Raw genomic sequence first — 27,393 nt, forward strand, 5'->3', positions numbered from 1 at the left:
TAGCTTTTCCATCATCTCTTTCCACAGATGCAGTCAATTTGATTCCTGTGTGTTCCATCTGGTGAGGTCCATGGGTATAGTCACTGCTTATGTTGGTGAAAGAAGGTATTTGCAATGAAGAAGTCATTGGTCTTGCAAAATTCTGTCATACGATCTTTGGCGTTGTTTGTATCACCAAGGCCATATTTTCCAACTACCAACACTTCTTTGTTTCCAAGTTTCACATTCCAATCACCAGTAATTATCAATGCATCCTGATTGCATATGAGGGAAATGTAAATGTTTATCTCATTTAAACTAACTCATTCTGAAGTCTTTTTGTTACAGCAGCTTAGAATATACATTACCTAATGTAATATACTTTGGGGCACCTCACTAGGTTTGGGGTGCATTCAATTTAATGGATAATAGAGCATACAGAAGCTGGGGTGACAGAGAAGACTGGAGTATGTATAGGATCTGGGCCATATTGAAAACTAGAGCTGTCAAAGAAATTTGGACTTTATCTTAAGATCAGTGTGGAACAATGTGATTATTTATGCTTATTAGAAAGATTCTTCAGGTTGTATTGTGAAATATGGAGGGGGAACAGAAGGACAGATAGGTCAAAATGATTAAGAATAAAAGTGGTCGTAATTTAGTAGAATTTTTTTAAAGTGATGGAATTGGGTGGATTTAGAGTGGGAATGGACAACGTTGATAACTATCACTCATTTTTAATCCAACAAGTTTTAATTAGCCTTCTATTATGTGCTAAGCACTGTGTTTTATGTTGTGAATATAATGGGAATCAAGAAGAGACATGGTGGAAGCAGAGTCAAGATGGCACAGTAGCCAAATGCTTTCAGTGATCCCTCTTACAAAAAGGATGAGAAAAAATAAGTGAATTGATTATATATATGACAAGCTAGGAGCCGTGAACATCAAAGGCAAAGTTAAAAAATCAGACTTAGTGGCACAGGGACTGAGAGATGATTCAGAAGCAGCGAGGAGTTGCTGGACCTGACTTGGTGGGAACCAGAGCCTCTCAGGCATAATTCCCCAGAACAACCATGGTGGGGCTGGTGGTAGCATTTGGAACTCATTTTCCTTAGGGAGACATAGCAATCCACACAGTCTACACATGCCTCCAGAATAAGAGAAAAATAGCATTTTCAGCAAAAGATAAGTGCTTACATTTAATTTACTGAGTGGATCAAATAGTACCCCTTGCAAAAGAACTCTCTAACATTTATCTGATCCCTCCTCCCTCTGCCCTAGCCCCCCACTCCAAGCTGGCTTGGCTTTAGTAGCTGTTAATTTCCCTGGCCCTGAGATAGGTCCTGCTGCATGCTCTGAGCCATTCTCCCAGTCTTGGAGAAGGACCAAATAAATAAATGGGGAAGAAATAATCTGCTGATTCCCCTAGGCTGGGAACTCAGGGCAGAAGTGGCTCCTATCCAGGCACAAATAGTCCACACACTTGGAATGCCTTTCAATCCTGTACGGACCTCTGCAGGCCCATTTCAGGAGCTTAGGCCCTTGTTGGCAGAGTACAACATTGTATGTGCTGAGGTCTGACTTCAACTATTTCAGCTTTGTGGTGGAGAGAGGGGTTTTTAATGTTTGACACCACTCTGCCTATTAAGCAAGGTCCTCACCTACCCACATCAGGGACCTGAGGACTGGTGGCTCCACCCATGCCACCTAGCCACCTGCAATAGGGATCCAATGATAAGTAGTGCCTTCCAGTCCTTATAGCCAAGCATTAAATGCCCGTGGTCCAGCTGGAGAGCCCACTCACCTGTGCACTCTAGGGAACAGGGGCACACATTCCTCACAGATGGGGGTTGGTTGTCAGCCCCCTGCCTTGCTCAGAGTATGACCACCAGCTGCAACCAAATACCTGTGCCTACACCAATCACTCCTGCTCCTTTAAGACTGTAGGTAAGAGCATGCATCACACACTTGGTGACTGACTACCTGGACACCTGAGCTGAATCCAAACAACAAAAGTGAATGGACTCCTGGGCTTATATACCTAGTAACAGCTCTAGCCATCTGGTAACAGGACATTAGAGCTTTGAAGGCAAAAATAATCAACCTGTTCACTCAAGCAGCGTATTTGGGCATATCAAAACAAAACAAAGCAAGAAGACAGGACACAGTAAGCAAATATAAATACATTAATACAATAACTTATAGATGGCTCAGAGACAACAGTCAATATCAAATCACATAACGAAGCAGACCATGATCACTTCAACCAACTCCCAAAGCAAAGAATGAAGAAATCTTCCAGACGTAGAGATATTCCTGGAATTAACAGACATAGAATACAAAAGGTTAATATACAGAACTCCTCAGGACATCAGGAACAGGCAAAGGAATACACAGAAAAAGCAGTCGAGGAAATTAAGAAGGTAATTCAAGGCTATAATGACAAATTCAATAGGCTTCAAGAATCCATGGAGAGACATCAATCAGAAATTCAGGAGATTAACAATAAAATTTCAGAATTAGAAAACTCAGTAGAAAGTCAGAGGAGCAGAACTGAGGAAATGGAAGTCAGAGCTAGTGACACTGAAGATAAAACACTTGGCAGTAATATAAATAGAAGAAAAATCAGATAAAAGAATTTAAAAACATGAAGAAACTCTAAGAATCGTGTGGGACTCCATCAAAAGAAATAACCTACAAGTGATTAGAGTACCAGAACAGAGAGGGAGAACAGAAAATACAGAGAGAATTGTTGAAGATTTGTTGGCAGAAAACTTCCCTGATATCATGAAAGATGAGAAGATATCTATCCAAGATGCTTGTTAAACCCCACATAAGGTAGATCCCAAAAGAAAGTCACCAAGGCATATTACACTCAAAGTTACCAAAATCAAAGATAGAGAATTTTAAGAGCAGCTAGGTATAAATGAAAAGTCACCTACAAAGGAGAATGATAAGAATAAGCTCAGACTGCTCAGCAGAAACCATGCAGGCAAGAAGGCAATGGGATGACTTATGTAAAGCCTTGAAGGAAAAAAATTGCCAATGAAGAATCATATATCCAGCAAAACTGTCTCTCAAATATGAAGGTGAAGTTAGGACATTTCCAGATAAACAGAAGTTTAGGGAATTTCCAAAAATCAAACTAAAATTACAAGAAATACTGAAGGAAGTTCTCTGGTTAGAAAATCAATAACATCAGATAACAACCCAAGACTAGAACACAGGACAGAGCAACCAGATATCAACACAGATAGGGAAATCACAAAAATAAATCAATATTAAAAAAATGATAAAAAAGAGGGAAACAGCAAGGTCTTCATGTAAAACATGACATTAAATCAATAAAAAGGGACTAAAAAAGGTAGTCATTCATCATATGGAGAGGAAGTCAAGGTGATATAAAGAGATAAAAGTTTGGTTTAAACTTAGAAAAATAGGGGTAAATAATAAGGTAATAACAAAGGAGACTAACAATCTTACACATCAAAATAAAACAGAAAAACATAGACTCAGAAAAAAAGAAAAACAACAACAAAAACAATGAAAAAGAGGAAAAGATACTACAGAAAGAAAAACTACTTAGCACAAAAAATTAAGTGGAAAAAAGAAACGGTCAAAAACACACACAAAAAAAAGACATCAAAATGACACCACTAAACTCATTCCTATCCATAATTACACTGAATGTAAATGGATTAAATGGACCAATAAAGAGACAGAGAGAAGCAGAATGGGAAAAAAAAAAAAAAAAACATGTTCTGTCTATATGCTCTCTACAAGAAACACATCTTAGACTTAAAGGCACAAACGAACTAAATGATGGAAAAAAATATCAAGCAAACAACATTCGAAAAAGAGCAGGAGTGGCAATATTAATTTCTGACAAAATAGACTTTAAAGTTAAATCCACCACAAAGCAAGGACAAGATATAATGATAAAAAGGGCTGTATACCAGGAGGATACGACCATATTCAATATTTATGCACCCAATGACAGGGCTTCAAGATACATATAACAAACTAACAGCATAGAAAAGAGAGATAGACAGCTCCACAATAATAGTAGGAGACTTTAACACACCACTTTCAGTGAAGGACAAAACATCCAGAAAGAAGCTTCGTAAAGACATGGAAAATCTAAATGCCACAATCAACCAACTTGACCTCATAGATTTATACTGAACACTCCACCCAAAAGTAGACAAGTATACTTTCCTTTTTAACGCACATGGAACATTCTCTAGAATAGACCACATATTAGGTCATAAAGCCAGCCTTAATGGAATCCAAAATATCAAAATATTACAAAACATCTTCTCTGACCATAAAGCCATAAAAGTAGAAATCAATAACAGAAAAAACAGGGAAAAGAAATCAAACACATGGAAACTGAACAACACCTTGGCCAAAAACTACTGGGTTATAGAAGAAATTAAGGACAGAATAAAGAAATTCACAGAATCCAATGAGAACAAAAACACTTCCTATCAGAACCTTTTGGACACAGCTAAAGCAGTGCTCAGAGGTCAATTTATATCAATAAATGCACACATACAAAAAGAAGACAGGGCCAAAATCAAAGAATTATCTCTACAACATGAAAAAATAGAAAGAGAGCAACAAAAGAAACCCTCAGGAACCAGAAGAAAGCAAATAATAAAAATTAGAGCAGAATTAAATGAAATAGAGAACAAAAAAACCATTGAGTTAACAAGACCAAAAGCTGGTTCTCTGAAAAAGTTAACTAATCAATAAACCATTGGCCAGACTGAGAAAAGAAAAAGAGAAGAGGTAGCAAATAACCCAAATAAGAAATGAGACGGGTGGTATCACATGAGAACCAACTGAAGTGAAAAGAATCACATCAGATTACTATGAAAAATTGTGCTCTAACAAATTTGAAAACCTAGAAGAAATGGATAAACTTCTGGAAACGCACTACCTATCTAAAGTAACACAAAAAGAGGTAGAGCAAATAAACCCATAACAAAAGAAGAGACTGAAAAGGTAATTAAAAAATGCCCAACAACAACAACAACAAAAAGCCCTGGCACTGACAGTTTCACTGGAGAATTCTACCAAACTTTCAGGGAGGAGTTAACACCACTACTACTAAAGGTTCAGAGCATAGAAAAGGACAGAATACTCCTAAACTCATTCCGTGAAGCCAGCATATCGCTGATATCAAAACCAGGTAATGACACCACAAAAAACGAAAATTACAGACCTATATCTCTCATGAACTTAGATTCAAAAATCCTCAACAAAACTTTAGCCAATAGAATTCAACAACAAATCAAAAAAATAATTTACCACAACCAAGTGGGATTCATAGCAGGTATGCAGGATGGTTCAACATTAGGAAAACGATCAATGTAATCCATCATATAAATAAAACAAAAGACAAGAACCACCTGATCCTATCAATTGATACAGAAAAGGCATTTGACAAAGTCCAACACCCATTCATGATAAAAACTCTCAGCAAAATAGGAATAGAAGGAAAATTCCTCAACATAATAAAAGGCATTTATACGAAGCTGACAGCCAATATCATCCTAAATGGAGAGAGTCTGAAAGCAGACAAGGATGCCCTTTATCTCCACTCTTATTCAATTATTGTGCTGGAGGTCCTAGCCAGAGCAATTAGGCTGATTAAAAAAAAAAAAAAATTAAGGGAATCCAGATTGGTAAGGAAGAAGTAAAAATATCTCTATTTGCAGAAGACATGATCTTATACACAGAAAACCCTAAAGAAACCTCAAGAAAACTGCTGAAACTAATAGAAGTTCAGCAGAGTGTCAGGATACACGATAAACATACAAAAATCAGTTGGATTTCTCTATACCAACAAAGAGAACGTCGAAGAAGAAACCACCAATTCGATACCATTTACATTAGCCCCCAAAAGATAAAACACTTAGGAATAAATCTCACCAGAGATGGAAAAACCTGTACAAAGAAAACTACAAGACACTAGTGAAAGAAACTAAAAGAGACCTACATAAGTGGAAAACATACATTGTTCATGGATAGGAAGACTCAAAATTGTTAAAATATCTATACTACCCAAAGCAATCTATAGATACAATGCAATCCCAATCCAAATTCCAATGACATTTTTTAATGAGATGGAGAAACAAATCACCAACTTCATATGGAAGGGAAAGAGGCCCCAAATAAAAAGAACAAAGTGGGAGACCTTACACTACCCGATTTTAGAACATATCGTACCACCACAGTAGTCAAAACAGCCTGGTACTGGTACAACAACAGATATATAGACCAATGGAACAGAATTGAGAATCCAAACATAAATCCATACACACATGAGTAGCTGATATTTGACAAAGGCCCAAAGTGTATTAAGTGGGGGATAAGCAGTCTCTTTAACAAATGGTGCTGGCATAACTGGATATCCATCTAAAAAAATGAAACAAGAGCCATACCTCACGCAATGCACAAAAACTAACTCAAAATGGATCAAAGGCCTAAATATAAAATCTAAAACAATAAAGATCATGGAAGAAAAAATAGGGACAATGGTAGAAGCCCTAATACATGGCATAAATAGAACACAAAACATTACTAACAATGCACAAACACCAGAAGAGAAACTAGATAACTGGGAGCTCCTAAAAATTAAACACTTATGCTCATCCAAAGACTTTGCCAAGAGAGTAAAAACATTACCTACAGACTGGGGAAAAGTTTTTGGCTACTACAAATCTGATCAGCGTCCCATCTCTAAAATCTAAAAAAAAAAAACTGTTGCCATCAAGTTGATTCCCACTCATAGCGACCCTATAGTACAGATTAGAACTGCCCCATAGAGTTCCAAGGAGTGCTTAGTGAACTGGAACTGCCAACCTTTTGGTTAGCAGCTGTAGCTCTTAACCACTATGCCAGGGTTTCCACTAAAATCTACAGGATACTGCAAAACCTCAACAAGAAAAAGATAAATAATCCAATTAAAAATGGGCAAAGGATATGAAGAAGCACTTCACCAAAGAAGACATTCAGGAGGCTAACAGATACTTGAGGCAATGCCCACAATCATTAGCCATTAGAGAAATGCAAATCGAAACTACAATGAGACACTATCTCACCTCAACAGAAAAAAAGACTGCATTAATCCACCAAAAAACACAAAATAATAAATGTTGGAGAGGTTGTGGGGAGACTGGAACACTTATACGTTGTTGATAGGAATGTAAAACGGTACAACCACCTTGGAAATCAATTCGTCGCTTCCTTAAAAAGTTAGAAATAGAACTACCATACCATCCAGCAATCCCACTCCTTGGAATATACCCTAGAGAAATAAGAGCCTTCACACGAACAGATATATGCACACCCATGTTCACTGGAGCCCTGTTTATAATAGCAAAAAGATGGAAGCAACCAAGGTGCCCATCAACAGATGAATGGATAAATAAATCATGGTATATTCACACAATGGAATACTACACAACAATTAAGAACAATGATGAATTCAAGAAACATATCATAACATGGAGGAATCTGGAAGGCATTATGCTGAGTGAAATTAGTTGCAAAAGGACAAAAATTGTATGAGACCACTATTATAAGAACTCAAGAAAAAGTTTAAACCAGAAGAAAATATTCTTTGGTGGTGGTCACAAGGGTGGGGAGGCAGGAAGGGAGAGGGGTATTCACTAATTAGCTAGTAGACAAGAACTATTTTAGGTGAAGGGAAAGACAACACACAATGCAGGAGAGGTCAGTACAACTGGACTAAACCAAAAGCAGCTTCCTGAATACGACCGAATGCTTCAAAGGCCAGAGTAGCAGGGACACGGGTCTGGGGACCATGGTTTCAAGGGACATCTAGGTCAATTGGCATAACAAAATGTATTAAGAAAACATTCTGCATCCCACTTTGGTGAGTGGTGTCTGGGTTCTTAAACTCTAGCAAGTAACCATCTAAGATACACCTGTTGGTCTCAACCCACTTGTAGCAAAGGAGAATGAAGAACACAGAGAACACAAGGTAAATATGAGCCCAAAAGACATAAAGGGCCACATAAACCAAAGACTACATCAATCTGAGACTAGAAAACTAGATGGTGCCCGGCTACCACCAATGACTGCCCTGACAGGGAACACAACTGAGAATCCCCGATGGAGCAGGAGAACAATGGGATGCATACCTCAAATTCTCGCAAAAATACCAGACTTAATAGTCTGACTGAGACTAGAGGGACCCCTGGTGGTCATGGTTCCTGGACCCTCTGTTAGCCCAAGACTGGAGCCATTCCTGAAGCCAACTCTTCCAACAGGGAAGTATAAGACAGAAAATGAAACTGGTGAGGAGCAGCTTCTTGGACTCCTTGAGGAATAACATAAAACAAAGAATGAAATAGATAACCTCCATTTTCTACCTTAAATGCTAAAGCAAACGAAAGAGATGAGTTGCATTTTTAGACTGACAATAAAGAGAATTGTATAAAGTGAATTATCCGTTAACGACCAAGAAAATTATTTTGTCAGTTCTGTTTTACTGGTTGCCAAATCACAATTTTGCCAAATCACAATTTCTAAAAACTTATAAAAAAAAAAAAAAAGCTTTATATTTAAGTTGTGTTTAAAGAAAAATTTTGTGAGGTAGTAAGGAAAGAAAATTCTGTATCACCCCGGCTTTGCAAATCAACTCAATTTTTCTAATTACTGGCATAAATTTCATTTCGAACATCAAAATCTGTTCATCATACCCCCAGGAACAAAATTTCCAGAAATGCTGTCTTAGTTTCTATAAATTAATCTCCAGTGAGGATAAGAGGTCCACACGGGTAAAATATTTTCTTAAGGCATGATGGTCTTTATGTCTATCTCTTATACTTGTTTTATTTTCTCTAATTAGACATTACTTAAGGATCCCTGGTGGCACAATGGTTAAGCACTTGCTTGCTAAAGGAAAGATTAGGGGTTTGAAACCACATAGCCACTCTATGGGAGAAAAACAAACAAAAAAACCCCACAAAAAACCCAAACCCAGTGCCGTCGAGTTGATTCTGACTCATAGCGACCCTATAGGACAGAGTAGAACTGCCACATAGAGTTTCCAAGGAGCGCCTGGAGGATTTGAACTGCCCACCCTTTGGTTAGCAGCCGTAGCACTTAACCCCTACACCACCAGGGTTTCCAGATGGGAGAAAAGACCTGGCAATTTGTTCTCAAAAAGATTACAGCCTAGGAAACTCTATGGGAAAATTCTACTTTGTTCAATAGGGTTGTTATGAGTCAGAATTGAGTCAACGGCACACCACAATACCACCAGATTCATGGCTTCTTGGATTCCCTGAAGCCTTCACAGGATTCTTACTTTATTCATTTTTTAATTTATCTCTGTTTTTTGAGAACTTATTATCCTTTTCCCTTAATAGTTACATTTAGGGAATAATTATGTAAACACAAGATTATGGAATGTGGAGTTTCAGATGAATGCATGGATCAGCTGTCCATAGGGCCCCATCTCCATGGGTGACAGAAAGATCATAGAAGGATTTTTCTATTTAGTCCCCTTTCAGAATTTTTCAACCCTGAGTACTACTTTTTTTTCTCTTAGAGCTGCAGTTCCACACTACACTGTTAAAATGTACTTGGGGTTCTTGAGAAAATACTCAAAGGGTTTTATTTTTTTTTAATTTGATATTATTATTATGCAGAGCTCCCCCTTCACCTGCCCGTTCTCTTGCAGAGGTTCAGCAGATATATGCTTAGTCTAAGGTAAACACAAAAGGGGAAAACAGGTCGAGGATAAATAATATTTATATGAAACTAGAAGAATTCCTTCTAGTATCTTATCAAGAATTCCTAATGTATTTTAGCAATAGAGTGGGAACATTAAAGACATTGATTCTTGTTGTGTTCATTCAGGTTTTAGAAAATTGCCATCATTAAAAGCTAAAATATCCCACAAAAGGGAACTTAGTGATACCAAGATTCATTTTCAAGATGGACTATAAGGCAGCAAATGTCATTGAAAATATAACAACAATCCCATACATGCAGAATGAACAGGTTAAAAAAAAAAAAATAGTGTCATGGAGGGGACAAAGAACAGCACATGATATTCTTGACCATTCTTCAACAAGATTTTAGGATTCTTATCCAGAAAGCATATGGAAGAAAAACGTCAACACTCTTGGAGCAAAAATAGATTCATATGATTTAAAAATGGATGAACCAAGCCAAGAAAACCTTAAGTAGCACAATTGCAGATATGCCCCTGTAAGCCACTTGGAACTTAATTTTATTAGATTTCTACAAGAATTCTTAGGGAGATTCATAGTAAGAGAGTAAGAGTAAGAAATTTTCAAGGTTAATTAAAATCACTCATTAAAAATTATAACATAACCAGGTGTTATAATTTATCTGGCCATTTCCTATTAAAATGTTTTTGATTAAATAGGAATCTCAATTACTCACAGTTTTTGCTAATATATTATTCTTAGAAGGAAGACTCAAATGATAAGTGAGTTAGATGTTGACATGTACTATACAAAATTCTAGTCATTGTGATTCAGAATCCATGAAGCCCCCCACACATAGCTTTTTCATTATTCTCTTCCTTTATGTACAGTGAGAAGTGACATTCCCAATGACATATCTGAGACACTGCAAGAGCCTTCAACCTCACAGAAAGATTTCAGGTTATTAACTTGTATGTACTTACAGGAAAATAAAAAGAGCAAGTTTAAACAATTTCCAATCAGAGTTAATATCGGAAATGCATATGAAGATTCCATTTCCCAAATTTATTACTAAATGTTAGTTAATTACAGATGCCCCGTACTCGGAAGATATAAAGACTCTAATCCAACCTTTCATGTAGCAGCCAACTGTGTTAACCCTTTGCACCACCAGGGGCTCCATATGCAACACTAGTCACAATGTAAGGGCAATATTAAGGGATATATAAGCATTGGCCTTGAGAAAATTAGACAAAAACCATAGGCTATGTAACTGGGTGAGGAGAGTTATAACCTTCAAAGAATCCCTCTATTGTTCGAAAAGAGAAAACAAACACCAAAGAGTTTTTAACTTTTTTGTTTAAAATATGGATGCTGTAATTTCAGAATTACCAGAAAAAAGTAGAAAAAAGTTACATAGTTTCCTAATACAGGGAAGAAAAAAGAAATTAAAAGGATTGTCAACAACGAAAAACAAAAATCTTTGTTCAATCCAATTGTCAAAAGGGGTAAAAAGGCAAATAAAATATTAGAATACAGAAAACACGAAAGCGGTAAAAATAAATTCAAATATGTTAGTAATCACCATAAATAAAATACAATTAAATTCCCCATTAAAAGTACAGAGATTCCCAGATAAATTTTTAGACATACAGATAGATTTTATTATATAGATCCCCTTTAAACTTAATAACACACAAAAATATGGACAGTCAAGAAATAAGAGCAATGCATCAAACAAAACCTGAAAGAGAGCCTACAAATGAGACAAAGCAGAATTTAGGGCGAAAATGATTAACAAAAATAAAGAAGTCTCTAAAATATTACGAAAGGCAAAATTCACCAGGAAAACACTTCTAAACCTGATATTATCATAAAACAAGGTATCTCTCTCTATCATTTCTCTCTCTCTCCATTATCTCTCTCTCTGCTCTGTTTTATCTCTATGTATCTCTCTGGAAAAACTTCATAGAATTACAAGGGGAAATTTTAAAAAATACACAATCGTGGTGGGATACTTTAACATACCTTTCTTAGGAACACACAGATTAAACAGACTGGTATCAAGTAGACCAGATGGTCTACTTGCATAGGCTAACACATGAGAGGCAGTCCACATAGGGATTATACTGATTTTAAAATAATTGACTGTGGAGAAAAAAAAAAAAAACTTACCAATGTTTCTTTTAAAATTTTACATCTTATATTGATATTACTTTCCAAATTCTACTGAGACGATGACCAAAGAATAATTATTTTTAAGCTGTGTTTAAAAAATTGTTCAAGATAATTATCATTACTTTGTTCCTCACCTCCTACTGGACTGATAATACACAATTTCAACTTCCACTCATCCATGTCTCCGTGCATATTCATCATACTGTTACCCCCTGCCCCCGCCAAAAAAAACCCAGGAAAAAAATGACTATCTTAAAAAAGGTATTTCAAATATAATACCATGTTGTAATTCTCCATTTCTAGTTTTATACTTTCATCTCCCAGGTTAGCCTGATGGTCCAAAGTGTTACAATACATGGTCAACGCTAAGATTTGATATTTGAATCATGTAATTGTTGAACATCAGTGTGGTAAGTCCTTGACAAGTCAACATTGATTAGAGCTTCCTTAGCCTTTACAATTAGCAGAAATTGCCCCTAGAGGTGCTCCAATTCTATGGTTCCCAAACCTGCATAAATTTTAGACCTATAGGACTCTATATAAGTAATATCTATCCAAATCCCTTTTTCTTTTTTCCTTTCTTCAATGTAAGTTTTTGAGAAACCTCTGGGGTCATGTATCTATCAGCAGCCAGAAGAAGATATTCATTAGTTCCTAGACCTTGGGAGCTGCCTTAATTTCTACCCCCCACCCCACCAGTTCTATGAACCATGTACTTTCCAATAAATTAGCATGTGTTGATTTCTGTTACTTGTAACCAAAAAGCTCTCAATGATGAAGTAGTAATGGAGTGATTTCTCAACTTCTGGAAACAGGACAAGGTAGCCTACAAGGGATGGTTTAAAGTACAAATAACTAAAGAGGTGAGTCTTAAAACCATTTAAAAAAAACAGAAGACCAAATAGTGATGTCAAGAATAAAGAATAGCAGCAAAACCATGCATGAGAAATATCTAAATAGTAGGGGCAAGAGGAAATCAGCCAGGATTACCAATTTTACTTGACTGATGTTTTAAATTTAGAATAAAGGTACAGGGTACAGGTAGCTGGCTACTGATGAAATTCTGAAAGCAACTTTCAAAAAAATTTTCAAAATATATCCTAAAAAAATTCATACAATTATTCTTTCTAAGTATGAGTTGGCTATTTAGAATGCCAAATCTCTACTTGGACCAGAACAAACATATAACAAAAGAATAAGTAAGCAAACACATAAATATATAACAAGTAACACTGGTTATAACAGGGCAATTGGAAATTCTGACTAGTCATTGAAATCATCGAAAGGGATTTTTCGGGATTAAATTTCAGTTTGGCACCATAACAAGAGCCATAGGTTAGGCAGAAAGTTACAGAAACCCTTGGAAAACATGCCCAGCGTATGATCGTCTTAAAGTGTGAATGCGAGGAAAGCCTGATCTTTAAAAACAGAGGCTTATACAGGAAAAGGAAATTAAAAACAAACAAACAACAAACCAAAAATTCTATGAGAACAAGTGATCTAGTTCAACCCAGTACCATATGCTTAAATTTAATTCTTAACATGTTAGTGGTTATTTACTCATCGTCAGCTCACATACTTCTGGCCATGCAAGTGATCGGATATCACATGACATCTTGTTCCACCAGGAACCTTCAAAAATTGGCAAAACAGCCTAGAATAAGTTGTAGCATAACTCATTTGTACAGCAAAATGATTTAGCAAACCCCATTTGTTTTGCTAGAATATTACTGCCCATGGATGAGCTGAAGTTCCTGACATTGAGCTAAACAAAGGAACTGAATAATAAAGATATCAGTGGGGATTGATATTAGGGAAATATTTAGTATCTATGTTTTTTTTTATGATAAAAAAATCTGCTTTATGGAACATTTGAAACAACTCGTATCATTATAATCTTTATGATAATTTTAAATATTTTTTTTACTTGATGCATTGAACTGTAGTTTAAAAGGCACACTGTCATATCTTATTTACCTAGAATATATATAAATACATATGTACATATTTATATATATACTGACTTTTTACTAGCTTTAATTGCCTGTCTCAAATAACCTAAAAAATGAAAGATTTTAAATGTAGATTTCAGACTTTATTTTCTGAATATTTGGTGATATCACTATGCTCATTGATAAAAATGGCTTGAGTCTGAACACAAATATTCCGTGTTTATCTAGTTTGGTCCAAGAATATATACATTCATTAATCCATTCTCCCTCTCTCTCACACACAATACAAAGGCACTCTCACGCTTGTAAACATTACATGATCAGGATATCAGTGATATAATGAATTTTTCCCAACACCACAGTAGAATATTAATCATGATAAAACAATTCCCTTTCAACAGCCAGACTTCTGCTGGTAATTTACATCTGTTAAAAACCTCAGTAATTGATAAATTTCTTACTGTCTTGATGCCTAACCCATTTTCAGTGATCAGGAGTAATAATGTAAAGGAGAATCTCTGTTTGAGACTGAATTCTAATCAAAGAAGAAAAATGATCAATAATGGGAAAATATCAAGAGTCATGGGAGCAAGTGGCTTTGTTTCATAAAGTTTATATTCTGCTCAATTCAGTTCCACAAACATTTTATTCACATCTATTATGTGCCAGGCGGTACACTTAACTGCGAGGCTACGAAGACAACTTAAAGAAATTAGGCTATAAAAGGAAAGTCAGAGAACGGAAAAAGGATGTTCCCTGGATAAAGACATTCAAAGGGAATGTGGTTCAGTTATTTTTTGGAGAGAATCTAATAAAAAGGAAAACTTGAGAATAAAACCGTAAGGCATACACACATGCTCACACACATACACACGCAGAGTAAAACGGTAAAGGCAAAGTCATGTTAAAACAAAATAGATAGACCTAAAGAAATTCTCTAAGTTCAAGTTTATAAAGCACTTGCACAATATAATAAGAGGAAGGCACATAAATAAAAATGAATGCTAAAAAGGGTCAGTTACCTATAAAAATAATCTGCATTCAACAGAGAAGCATATCACAAGGGCATTGCATGGAACATTAATTCCACAGGAAGTTAAAAATTATTTGCAAACAAGAGTCCTATGGTAAAATAAATTTTTGAAGCATTGTGTTAATGTTACATTGGTTTCTTTATTGCAGGACTTCTCAGAGCCTTTATAATGTCAATATATATTATGAATCTTTCAGGCCACAGTTTCCAAATCTACTGGACTATGGAATCCTTTCAATACAGAGCATTTCAGTGCTAGTCTTCTGTGAAACATATTTAGGGAACTGGCTCGCATGATCATCGAGATTCCTTTAACCTTTAAGAGTCCTTGTTACTAATCAAGTGCCTGTGGGTAATGACCTACTGGGATTTAATCTATGCATTCATGCTCACTAGACCTAATTAACCAGATTTTTGGTAATAACCTAAAGTCTACCCCCTCTTGACTCACTTGGACTCCATCAGAATAATAATCCCCCCCATTTTAATGGTTTCTCTTTTTTACCCCTGGGGGTCTTTACTGATCTTTTTCTTTTCCCTCATCTTTCCAAATAGCATCCCAAAATTGTTGTTGCAGTTGGGTGCCATCGAGTCGGTTACAACTCATAGTGACCCTACGCAGAGCATAATGAAAAACTACCTAGTCTTGTACCATCCTCACAATCATTGCTATGTTATAGCCGCTGTGTCAATCCATCTCATCGAGGGTCTTCCTCTTTTTCGCTGACCCTCTACTTTACCAAGCATGATGTCCTTCTCCAGGGACTGGTCCTTCCTGATAACATGTCCAAAGTACTTGAGACAGAGTCTTACCATTCTTGCTTCTAAGGAGCATTCTGGCTGTGCTCCTTCCAAGACAGATTTGTTCCTTCTTCTGGTAGCTCATGGTATATTCAATATTCTTTGCCAACACCGTAATTCAAAGGCATCAATTTTTCCTCAGTCTTCCTTATTCATTGTCCAGCTTTCACATGCCTATGAGGCCACTGAAAATCCCACGTCTTGGGTCAGGCACACCTTAGCCCTCAAAATGACATCTTTGCTTTTTAACACTTTAAAGAGGTCTTTTGCAGCAGATTTTCCCAATGCAATATGTCATTTGATTTCTTGACTGCTGCTTCCATGGGCTTTGATTTTAGATCCAAGTACAATGGGATCTGGACTCAGCCTCTCCCAACCTGCACACTGGCCCCAGCTCCAGTGAGGCCCTGGTCTCCCAACCCTGTCTCGCCACTGCCATGGCAGACTCTAAATACAACTTTCCTGGCATTGCCAGGAACTAGCCAGAAGCTTATGAAACCATCGGCCTACCTTAGGGAGATCACATGGAGTTTGATGTGGAGGAGCGGAGGAGCAGAAGTGTGGAACACATCATTGTCAATCTCAACGTTGCCTATGACAAGTTCAAGGACAAGAAAGTGGGGATAGAGGGACTTGATTTCTCAGATTGTATTGGAAAAACCAAGGGGACAGGATATGAATCTAAAGAACATGAGAAGACTGGTGAAGGCCTGGGAGTAAAGGAGACAACCAGCAAAAGTACTGGTGACTACTGCATGAGGGCTAAGAGCTGACAACTAAAGTTGGGAAAACCAAGACAACAGTGAAGGAGTCAGCCACTGAGGAGAAATTGACCCCTGTTGTGCTGGCTAAACAGCTGGCAGCTCCGAAGTAGCAACTGATTGTTTCCCACCTGAAAAAGCTGCTGGGACCAGATGCTGCGATCAACCTCACTGAACAGACGGGGCTCTGGCTAAGCGCCTGCCGCTGCAGCTAGAAGCAACGAAGAACAGCAAAGGTACTGGTTCAGGGGGAAAGACCACCAGTGGGGCCCTTCCAGAAAGCAGCTCTGACACTTACCGGTACATTCCCAGCATGAGCAGGATGAGTTCTCTCGAGCTGCCAAAGTTGCAGAACTTGATGAATGCCTGACAAAGCTGGGGGCAACTGTATGCTAAAATCACAATGTTAGGAGTCCCCTTTCTGCAGACCTATAGGGAACCTATCTTAAGGAGGCTGTAGAGCTGTGCAAGCAAAGGTGAGCACCCTGGATCTTGCAGTCTTGGACCAAGTGAAGGCTCTGCTACAGAGTGTCCTGGGAAAGATGAATGAGATTGCCAAGCATCCCTAAATTGCTATAGTCCCCCGAGGAGAGCTGTTTGTGAGGTGTAATCTTAGAATGGGCTAGAGGAAGACTAAAGCAAGGGAAGAAAAAGAGGAAGGGAAGGATTTAGCAAGACATTTGTCAATCTATATGCCTGGTAGAAGTCCCTGGATGGCATGAATCATTAATTGTTGGATTACTAACCAAAAGGTTGGAGATTCAAACCCACCCAGACATGCCTCAGAAGTAAGGCCTGGTGATTTGCTTCTAAAAGGTCAGTCTTGAAAACCTTATGGAGTACGGCTTCACTCTGCACGCATCAGGTCCACGTGGTGTTGCCATGAGTCAGAGCTGGTTTGATGGCAACCAACAACAATATATTCTAGGACATAAGTCCACATGCTTATATGGGCAAGGCAGGGGACTGAAATGAGTGAGATAGTCTGAGTATTGGCTTATTGGAGTTGCGGGGATATTTTTCCTTAGCCACAAATAACTACGCTTCTTGATACCTACAATCTTCTTGGCATTTTTTAATTTCCCAATTTTGATAAAAACATGACATAGAGAAGTATTTCCTTATTAAGTGAAAAAATAAAAACAAACAAAAGCTATGAAACATGGTATTATCAGTCAGCTTGAATGTGAAAAGGTCATAAAGACAGGCTGCGGTAAGCTGTGAGTATGGTAGAGGGGTGCCCTGGCCAAAGGTGGTGTTTCCTACTTCAGAAAGCTTTTCAGATCTGTTACCAGCCAAAAAAGACAGGCAGCGTAGCAAGACATTCTGATTATTAATATTGTTTTAATTATTGAAAGTTTTATTCTGATTCCTTCCTTAGATGTCTGGGGATATTCTTACTGATTGAATTGTGTCCCTCCGAAATGCGTGTCGGAATCCTAGCCCCTATAATTTGTGGATTTAATCTAATCATATGATATAATCACTGTCCATAATGAGATCTAATGTAATCAATTGGTTGAGCTCATATCAGTGTACGGTGCCTAAACTTAGTCACTTCTGAGTTATATAAAGGGCAGCATAGACACAGAGAAATGTCCACATGAACTGGGGAAGACAGATGCCGTGTGAGGATCACCGAGAACCAAGGAATGTCTGGGGCTACTGACAAGGAAGGAATTAACCTGGCCAAGGACCTGATTTAGACTTTTAGCCTCCAGAACTGTGAGAAAATAAAGTTCTGTTCTTTAAAGGCACCCACTTGTGGTATTCGTGGTCTAGCAGCAGTAGGAAACTAAGACGGATATACTCAATTAGCTCTGTTTTACACTTAAAAATTTCAACTCCTCAGGTCCCAACTCTTTCACTAACACTTCTCCTGTCCCTTTTTGGTTGTTTAACCTTCTGAGGTTTGTTCAATACCTATACAATTATATTACCGAAATAAAGACATTTTAGAGACACCAAATCACTGAATATTTACGGTGTTTAGTTCCTCAGGGTTAAAAAGTCTATTTACAAAGACATATATAAATCCCATTTAATGAATGTATTTTTAATATTGCTTCTACTTGAATGGTATCATTATTATACCAGACTACTGATTTTTTTCCTACTGTTTTTGCTAGGCTGATGACTAGAAAGGTTCTTCTTCTTGGTCAAGAAGCTCAAAGATATACAGAACAATGATTCTGTTTTCTGCTGATTTTCAACCTTTTCTTAATCCTTTTAATTCTTTGATTTCAATCTCCATGAAGTGGAACTTTCGAGTATCTCAAAGGAGAGTGAGTAGCTACACAGGCCCTTCTGTACTTGCTGACTTTGTCTTATTTTAGACCAGTCCAGAAGCTAAGCATAGATGTGAGCCATGTGGATGATAATTTCCAGGCACATGGAAAAGATGCCAGATATTTAGATTTTATGAGAAATATCCTGGCATTTGAATACTGTCTCAATATTTTTGTAACACCTGGGGAAATAAATCATATCTGTGAGGACTGCCAGTCTGAGACTTCAGATGTGCCTAATGAAGAAAAAAGAGATGGCTCAAGAAGAAATGAAAGTCATATGGGCTGGGTAGATAGGAGAAGCTTGGAAAACTTTTCATAATTAAGAGGTTCTTTTCCTGTTTGGACAGTGTGAGTCACAGCTTTGATGGGGTTGCAAGAATATGAGGACTTTAATTTTTATGATGATGGAGGTGGATGGATGAGCTGATAAGTCAGTTTTCTGCCCATAAGAACAAGGTAGCTAAGTGAATGTTGGGGAATAGGAGCCTGAAGATGAGGAGAGAGCAGTATACAATACCTGCTATGTTTTGTGTTTTTTGAGATGCAAGATGAAAATTTTCTATCTACTCTGATAAACCAAAAACTAAACCCGCTGCCCTCGAGTCAATTCCAACTCACAGAGACCTGATAGGACACAGCAGAATGGCCCCAGAGGGTTTCCAAGGCTGTAAATCTTTAAGGAAGCAGAGTGCCACATCTTTTTCCTGCAGAGTGGCTGGTAGGTTTGAACCCCTGACCTGTCGGTTAGCAGCCAAGCACTTTAACCATTGTGCCACTAGGGCTTCTTATCTAATCTGATAGCCAGTGGCAACTGGAGAAACCACCAGGGATAATTGGAGAGATATCACTATAAGCCATTTTGTATATGCCTAGAATGTAAACACACACCCTGAACAGATATGCTCACCTGCCTTTGATGGAAGCAAGGAGCAGTTTTACATCACGATCTCCTTTGCATGAGAGGGTAGAGTCCTTGGTGGCACAAAAGTTTAACTGCTTGGTGAAGAATCCACCCAGAGGCACCTCAAAAGAAAGGCCTGGCAATCTACTCAGGAAAGATCACAGCCATGGAAAATCCTACAGTGCCTAGGTCTACTGTGAAACACAGGCAGCCACCATGAGTAGGAATTTACTCAACAGTATCTGGTTTTACTGGTTTTTCCATGAGGAGAAGAGATAAAGAAAATATTGTGGGGTTTAGAGTCAGACAAACTCAGGTTTGAGTCCTGACTTTATTCTTTACTAGCAAAGAATATATCACTTAAGTTTCAGAGATTCCGCATCCTCATGACAAACAGGAAGACAAATACCCATGTTTCAGGGTTCACATAGGAATGAATGAAGTCATATAATGAGACTATATTTGAGAATATAGTCAATAATGAGAATATATTTAGCATTAAATTTTTCTTTCCATTCTCTTCTGATGTTGTACACATCTCAGAGATTACCCCTCAAACTTAACCATTTGATTCTAAATTGTCTTTACTTTATGCCTAATTACAGAGTGAGCTTTCTTATAATAGAATCCATATAAAATCTGCCATATCCCTGGACATTCTCTTATTTACTTTGTTTTGAATGACAGAACACCACTGGGGCTGACTCAAACCTGAAACAACCTCTGTCAATGCTAGTTTGGGATGTTATCAAGATCCATTAAAAGAAAAAGAAAAAAAAAGAGTCAAAGAAATGTATGTAGTTAGGAATTACTTTTGATGATATGACCTAAAACTTACCAGTATTAGAAACCTTATTAAAAACCTTCTATAAGTCATTTTAGGAAGAGATACAGCACATGGTTACGTTGTGAAGTAGGATTGTGAACACTTAAAGAATGAAGTAAAACTTAAAACACAGCATTGCCCTTCAAATTTTATATGGTCCCACTTATAGGATGTATTTGAAATAGGCAATGCATACAGACACAAATAGATTAGTGGTTATTAACGGTTAGGAAGAGGATTGCTTAATGGGTACAGAGCTTCTGTTGGGGCAGTGAAAATGTTTTGGAAATAGATAGTGATGATGGCTGCACAACAGAGTGAAAACGCACTGAATGCCACCGAATTTTATACTTAAAAATAGGAAAATGGTGAATTTTATGTTATACATATTTAATACAACTAAAAAACAAACACAACATTGCCCTTATGTCTTGTGAATGGGTAGAGGCACGAAGATCAATGATTTCAATGATGACCTCATACACAGACTGAATAAGGCCTGTGTTTCCAACAATATATGTGGAAGTCAAGGTAATATGCTCTAGAAAACTAGTAGTGACTCAAAAATTGACCCTAGTGATGACCAAGGAATTGGGGTTAAAGATGCTTATGGAGCATTTGAACACAGTTACATCAGGAAGAGTAGAAGAGGAAATCTTTTAAACTGATATCTAATTCTATATATGACTTACACAGTTACACAGAACCAAATTAATAGATTCAAGTTTATAAATAGATATTTGACTATTCATCTATATCTTTCACAGTTACATATTCAATATGCCAAAAATAATCTCCTTTTGTATCTTGTTATTGAGAATATGGAAGGTTGCTTTATATTTGGGGATAAATAACATACCTAGTTCTATAATTATTTTGCCGTGCTCCGTACTATCTAATGTTCCCCAAGGGCCTGGCCCAGTCATAGTAATGAACTTGATTTATTTAGCTGCACAGGACTAGGGAACACAAGGAAGTTATACTGTATCTACTTGTCTTGAGTTAAAAATATTCTTTCCTATCCATGAATACCCTCAAGACTTGAATGCCAATGAATATCTGTGCAGAATACATGCGGAGAAGATGAAATCCAAATTAGAAATGTTCATACTGTGCTTGAGGAACAGACAGCCTTTAGGTCCTGGGTTCTGCATGACAAGTCCATCAGCCAGGCCACTTTATGCTAATTGAAGTAAGCTGACATGTTACAACAACCTGAAACTGAAAGTTTGCCATGGCCAGTTTCTTAATGAATAAAGAGAAGAAAATTTATGTCAAGCTGTAATCAAGCAAAATGATGAAGAAAATCAAACTACAACAAAGAGGAAAAAGGAATAACAATGTTCATTGTAAGGACCTAAGCTGACAGAAGCACTGAAATAGACTTTAAAAACCTGTCAGACTGGATACTAAAGCATACTTTAGGAAAATCTGTGATGGAAAGCACTTTCTTAAAAGGACCACACTCACATTCATCTGTCTATATAGTATTGAGATAAGGATTAGAGGAACTTCCATTCACACCCCTCATTCACACCCCCCTTGCATTTAGGTGGCCTTGTAATTTGCACTCACCAAGGACATAGGGTCGCTATAGGGTTGCTATGAGCTGAAATCGACTCGACAGCAGTGGGTTTGGTTTTTTTTGGTTAAGGACATAGGGATGGGAGTGATGGTCATCCCTTCTGGGACAGAACTTTTAAGAAGCATGTATTGCACGCTCACATTCTCTTTTAATTTCCACTGGGTGGACATAGATGACTATGAGGCCATAGAGCTGTGGTTCTCCAACTTCAGTGTGCATCAGAATCACCTGGATGGCTTGTCAAAACACAGATTGCTGGGCTCCAGTCCGAGTTTCTGATTCTGGTGCCTAAGAATGTGCATCTCTAGTAAGCTCACAGATGGTGCTGAGGTTGCTGGTCTTGGAGTGATTCTTTGAGAACCACTGGCTTAGAGGATGGAGGAGCCGTGTGATAGTAGGAGTCTGGTTCCTTGATTCACTGTGTGAATAAGAGATGCTTGTTGATCGTATGGTTCTATTATATTTAAGGCTTTATACAGTTTGGGGTCCATGTGCTAAAGCAGTCATTATTACCCTAACTAATAGAGAGAACTTAAAAGTAAGGAGTGACTGGCGATGATAAGAGCATTCAACTGGAACTTTAGGGAAATATAGAAGACAAGACACATATGAGCAAGAAAACAGTGGAAGGAAGAAAAAGGAGTGAACTAGAGGTAAGAGTAGAAATGCAGGCTCTGGTGGGGTTGGAACACATCAATAAGACTGACCTAGTTGGAGAAAAGGATTTTCTTCAACAAATAATGGAATCTAAGTCTCAAGATATAAAATGCAGTCCATTCATACAGGGCCTCCAACACCAGACTGAGTAGAAACTTCAACACAAAAGGAAGTAACAAAAGTTCCTAAGCAAGGGATGAACTGGCTGCTTAAAAAAGAATGATTGCCTAAAGGTTAGATTAGAGGACTAAGAACCTGAAGCCTAGCAGGCCACTTAGGAGCCTATTGCCATCACCCAGGACCACACAGATTTTACCAGCATGCTGACCTTGGGACAATCACTTGATCAATCAGAGACTCAGTTTCCTCTTCTGTAAAATAATAATAGTCTGGTAGGTTATTACAATGGTTACATTCAAATATGCATGGGAAGCACTCAACACAATGCTTTGTTGTAAATCTACAATAATTATTTGCTATATGACCAGAATTGAGGTGGAAGGTGAAGAGGAGAGAATACATCCAAAGGACAATGTCAAAAAAAAAGTACTTTGAGAACTTTGTAAGCAGTTAGATATGCTGGATATGGAATAAATAGAACTCAAATTAAGATGACTGTTTTCAAGAGAAGCAAAATCAGTGAAGTGTGTAAATATATATATATAAAAGAAAAAAGAGAGAGATTTATATCAGGGAAATGGCTCACACAGTTGTAGAGGCTGGTAAGTCCCAAGTCCGTGGGTCAGGCTGGAGGCTTCTCCTGACTCAGGTAGCTGTACGGGCTGGTGAACCCAAGGTCGGCAGGTCAGACAGAAGACCTCTGGCTCACAGACTGTGCAGGCTGATGAATCACAAGATCAGAAGGTAAACTACTAGCTCAAGTCCCAAGAACCAGAGGTAAGATGAACAGGAGCCAGCTACAGAATGCACAGCAAGTAAAAGCCGATGAGCTTTGCCAGAGAGTCCACCTACATGGGATACAGGCCACACTCCCAAGGAAACTCTCTGTCAACTGATTGGCTGCTCATAACAAATCTCATCATGGAGGTGATCACATAATATCAGATCTCATCATGGAGATGATTACATTATTACATGGCTACCAAACTAACGTCATAACTGCCAAATGACTCAGAATCATGGCCCAGCCAAGCTGACATACAACCTTAGCCATCACACAAACCTAGGGCTCTCTGAAAATAGTGGGGTAGGAAAAAGAAATGCTGATAATCGGAAGAATGATATAAGACAATGAAATATGGGTTTTGTTTTCTTTATATTTGGTTCACATTTTGTCAAAGGTAGATTTGGAGAAATCTTTGAACAAAATAGATTGGATAGTGCAGATGTCTAAACAACTACGGCAAAAAATATGCCATGGTTTCCATGCTTACTTGAAAGAACAAACTCACTGCCTACCAAACTGGATGGGCCCTATGGTAGCAACATTTTCTCCACATTTAATTAGAAGACTAGAGAGAATATTTTTCAAGTTAAAATGACTCACTCCCAAGAAAATCTTGTCAACATATCTGCAAATGTTTCAGGTAACCCAAGAAGCATTCAGAAACTGGATACTGTTGGACTGTTGGATTAAGCTGTTAGTATCGGCTTCAAATACTCCATTTACACAAGAAAATGGGAGGTACAACAGAGGCCTCGGCATGTTGTCTTAAACTCGGAAGTATCGTAAGGAGTAGCCTTGAAATATTTTTAAATATGTTGTAACAGCACTATAGTAACAGCACTCCATTTAAATTTCAGAGCCATCCTTCTCTATAAACATACTTGAAGTCCTCTTTGGATCTGCGATGACATTTTATTGATTTTACTAAGTGACCTGGATTGATTGAAAACTTGGGGGAAGCTTAAAACACTAAAATTTCCTCAAAGGCATTTTTCCCTGGTGGAAGTTCTGTTTATTTTTAATACTGTGTTTTCTCTCCATAAGCCATCCACCTTACAATCTGATCTGCCTAGTTTCTTTTAGAGAGTTTAGGTACAGCACAAGATCTATACAATCTGACCACAAGTCAAAAATCCCAAAGTAGTTTTTAAGGGTTGTCTTAGAGTTTCAAGACTTCATGTTCTATACTTATGGTCTTCCTCGGTGCCAGAGCTCGCCTCGAATTCTTATCTTACTAGAAAGCATCAGAGTAGATAAAATGGATGCAACTTAAATGATGGATTGACAAAGAATAAAGAAAGATTATTTGCAAAGGAAATGAAATGTGTGGCCTTGAGCTCACTGGTGATGATGCATTTACCAGTGGGTGCTTTTATTGCTCATTTAATAATAGTTCAATAGGGAGACAAAGGAAATTATGAATCTTATAATTATTCTATTCCAGAAGAAAAATAAAGAAAAACACATTTCTCTCTTTTTCTCCCATACCACTGCGGTTGTATCTAGACAATCCTGGGAGTAATTGTTCTGTTAACATCACCATGGAATATGATTTTCTCACAAGGAAATGATTCACTGGAGAAATCAACCAAGCACTCCCAATGAAATGCATCTGATTTTCCTTGCTATTTCAGTTCTAAGCTTAACTCGAAAGAAGAAGAGCCTCATATCATTTACTTTCTACAAAGATCGAAAACATGAAGACCTTCTGTGGTCCTTGAAATTCACAAAACCCAACATTCAGAAAATGGAGATGGGTAATGAGAGCTGCTACAGGTCATGCCACAGCACATCAGTATTGACATGGTACAGACTACTTGCAGACAAATATGTTGCTAAAATCTGAGATAAGTGTTTCCACAGTATTGAAATCACCCAGACACAGACCATGGATGATAAAAACATATGATAAGCAGTATTTACCTCACCTATAAAAAGTCACCATCATCTAGTTAAAATAAAATATAATGAGTCTTTTGCCACATGTCTGCTAGAAACATAAATGGCTACATTATGTCAACAATTAATCAACTATCAGTCAACTATTATTTTTTAGCTTTTGCTATTTTTGGTCAAAACATATGGTTTGATTCACAGTTTATAATAACCTCTTTATAATGACATTGCTCATCATAAACCCCAAACTCATTGCTGTTGAGTCGATTCTGACTCATAACGGCCCTATAGGACAGAGCAGAACTGCTCCATAGGGTTTCTAAGGCTGTAAACCTTTACAAAAGTAGACTGCCACATCCTTCTTCTGTGGAATGGCTGGTAGGTTCAAACTGCTGAACTTTAAGTTAGCAGCCGAGCATAACACCTTTAAATTTTGCTTAATAGTTGCAATTATACATTGCATTGAATACATCAATATTTGAAGGTTTAAAAAGTCCTCTTTCAAATCGAACTTGATTTATTTTTTGAGACTTTTTGTACGTGAAGACATATTAGCTCAGCCTCCTGCAGGTCTCAGCTTCAACCAATGGCTACAAATATGAAAAATGGGGAGCATTAGAAAGCGGAGTTGATCTTCATGCTTGACAATGACTAGTTTTACACAGTATAATCAAAGAACTAACATTTATTCAAGTATGCATTATGTGTTAGACACTGTGCCTAACACAGGCTGCAAAAAAATTTCTGCTAGTCTCAGAAAGTCAAAATAATCATTAAGACAGATTCTGCAAGTTACATATGGAAATCATTACCATTATTTTATAGGCAACCTCATATAAGTACAGACCAAGTTCAAATTAGGATATTTATAATAGGAAATCCAAGTATCATTTCTATAGTAGGGCAGCTTCTCTCTACAACAATCACACATTCTGGAATTTTTATCACTTATTTTATGCATTTGTCTTATTTTCAATAAATATAATTTCAGAAATATATAGCAAAAGGTGTATCTTTTTATATGAATAGGCTTACAAGTCAGAAAAAAGAGGCCTTTGCAGATTTCAGTGTTTTGATTTCAGGTCCAGAAAAATCTTCAAATGTTTTGCTATAGCCCCTGCATCTGGGCACCAGACCCACGAGTCTCTCATGCCCACCTGCCATATGTAATTTCTAGCTGAGGGACTTAGAAAGAATATCATGGCAACTGCGTGACTGTAGACATGTGAAGGAATGATGAAAAGAACAAAGTAATTCAGATGACAGATTTCAGTCATTGTCACAAGAATTGCCAGTCATAGACTGAAGCCACAGTCTGGTGACAACACAGTTATTTCAAAGCTTTCCCAGTATTTCTGAAGAGAAGCTTCTTGCTGTACCTTTAAAAAGAGACAATGCTGTAGAAGTTTCAGCAGTCCAGTCTTTCTTCCCTATGACAAGCGATTGCTTTATTTCCAAGCATCAATAACTGCACCCGTCTGCCTTTGAATGCACATCGATTTGACAAACCCAAAACTCAGACTATTGGTACCATAGTATGTGAATAAATATTTCAACTAAAAAAGGCTTTCTAAAAGACCTTAAGCTGCTATAACCTCTTACATCTTAATGTCCTCTGCTGCTTAAAGGGACCACATGCCAGTTGTTTATTGTAGGTCTGGTTGTTCAACTTCAATAAACGGAACATTTGAGTACATACCACGTACAGCTCTCTGAACTGAATAAATAATCACAATGAATACATATTAGCTAACTGTGTGTGTGTGTGTGTCTACTAAGCTTTGGGTCTTCTTTCAAGTACTTAACATATGTGAATTCACTTAATCTTCACCATCACCCAGTGAGGGAAGTTACTATTACCCACGTTTTATAGATGAGTCATCGCAGACCAAGAAGTTAAATAACTT

General features: G+C 37.4%; 1 protein-coding gene and 1 pseudogene across 1 annotated transcript in view; one reads left to right on the forward strand and one right to left on the reverse strand.

Annotated features, from left to right (window-relative positions):
- The window catches only part of GRM7 (glutamate metabotropic receptor 7), a 1,058,468-nt gene that overhangs the window by 413,450 nt on the left and 617,625 nt on the right, over positions 1–27,393 (reverse strand). The gene's annotated exons all lie outside the window — the stretch shown is intronic.
- LOC104845900 (dynactin subunit 2-like) lies at positions 16,100–17,310 on the forward strand (annotated as a pseudogene).

This window comes from Loxodonta africana, chromosome 22 (assembly GCF_030014295.1).
Source record: "Loxodonta africana isolate mLoxAfr1 chromosome 22, mLoxAfr1.hap2, whole genome shotgun sequence".
In the NCBI taxonomy this organism is placed as follows: Eukaryota; Metazoa; Chordata; class Mammalia; order Proboscidea; family Elephantidae; genus Loxodonta; species Loxodonta africana.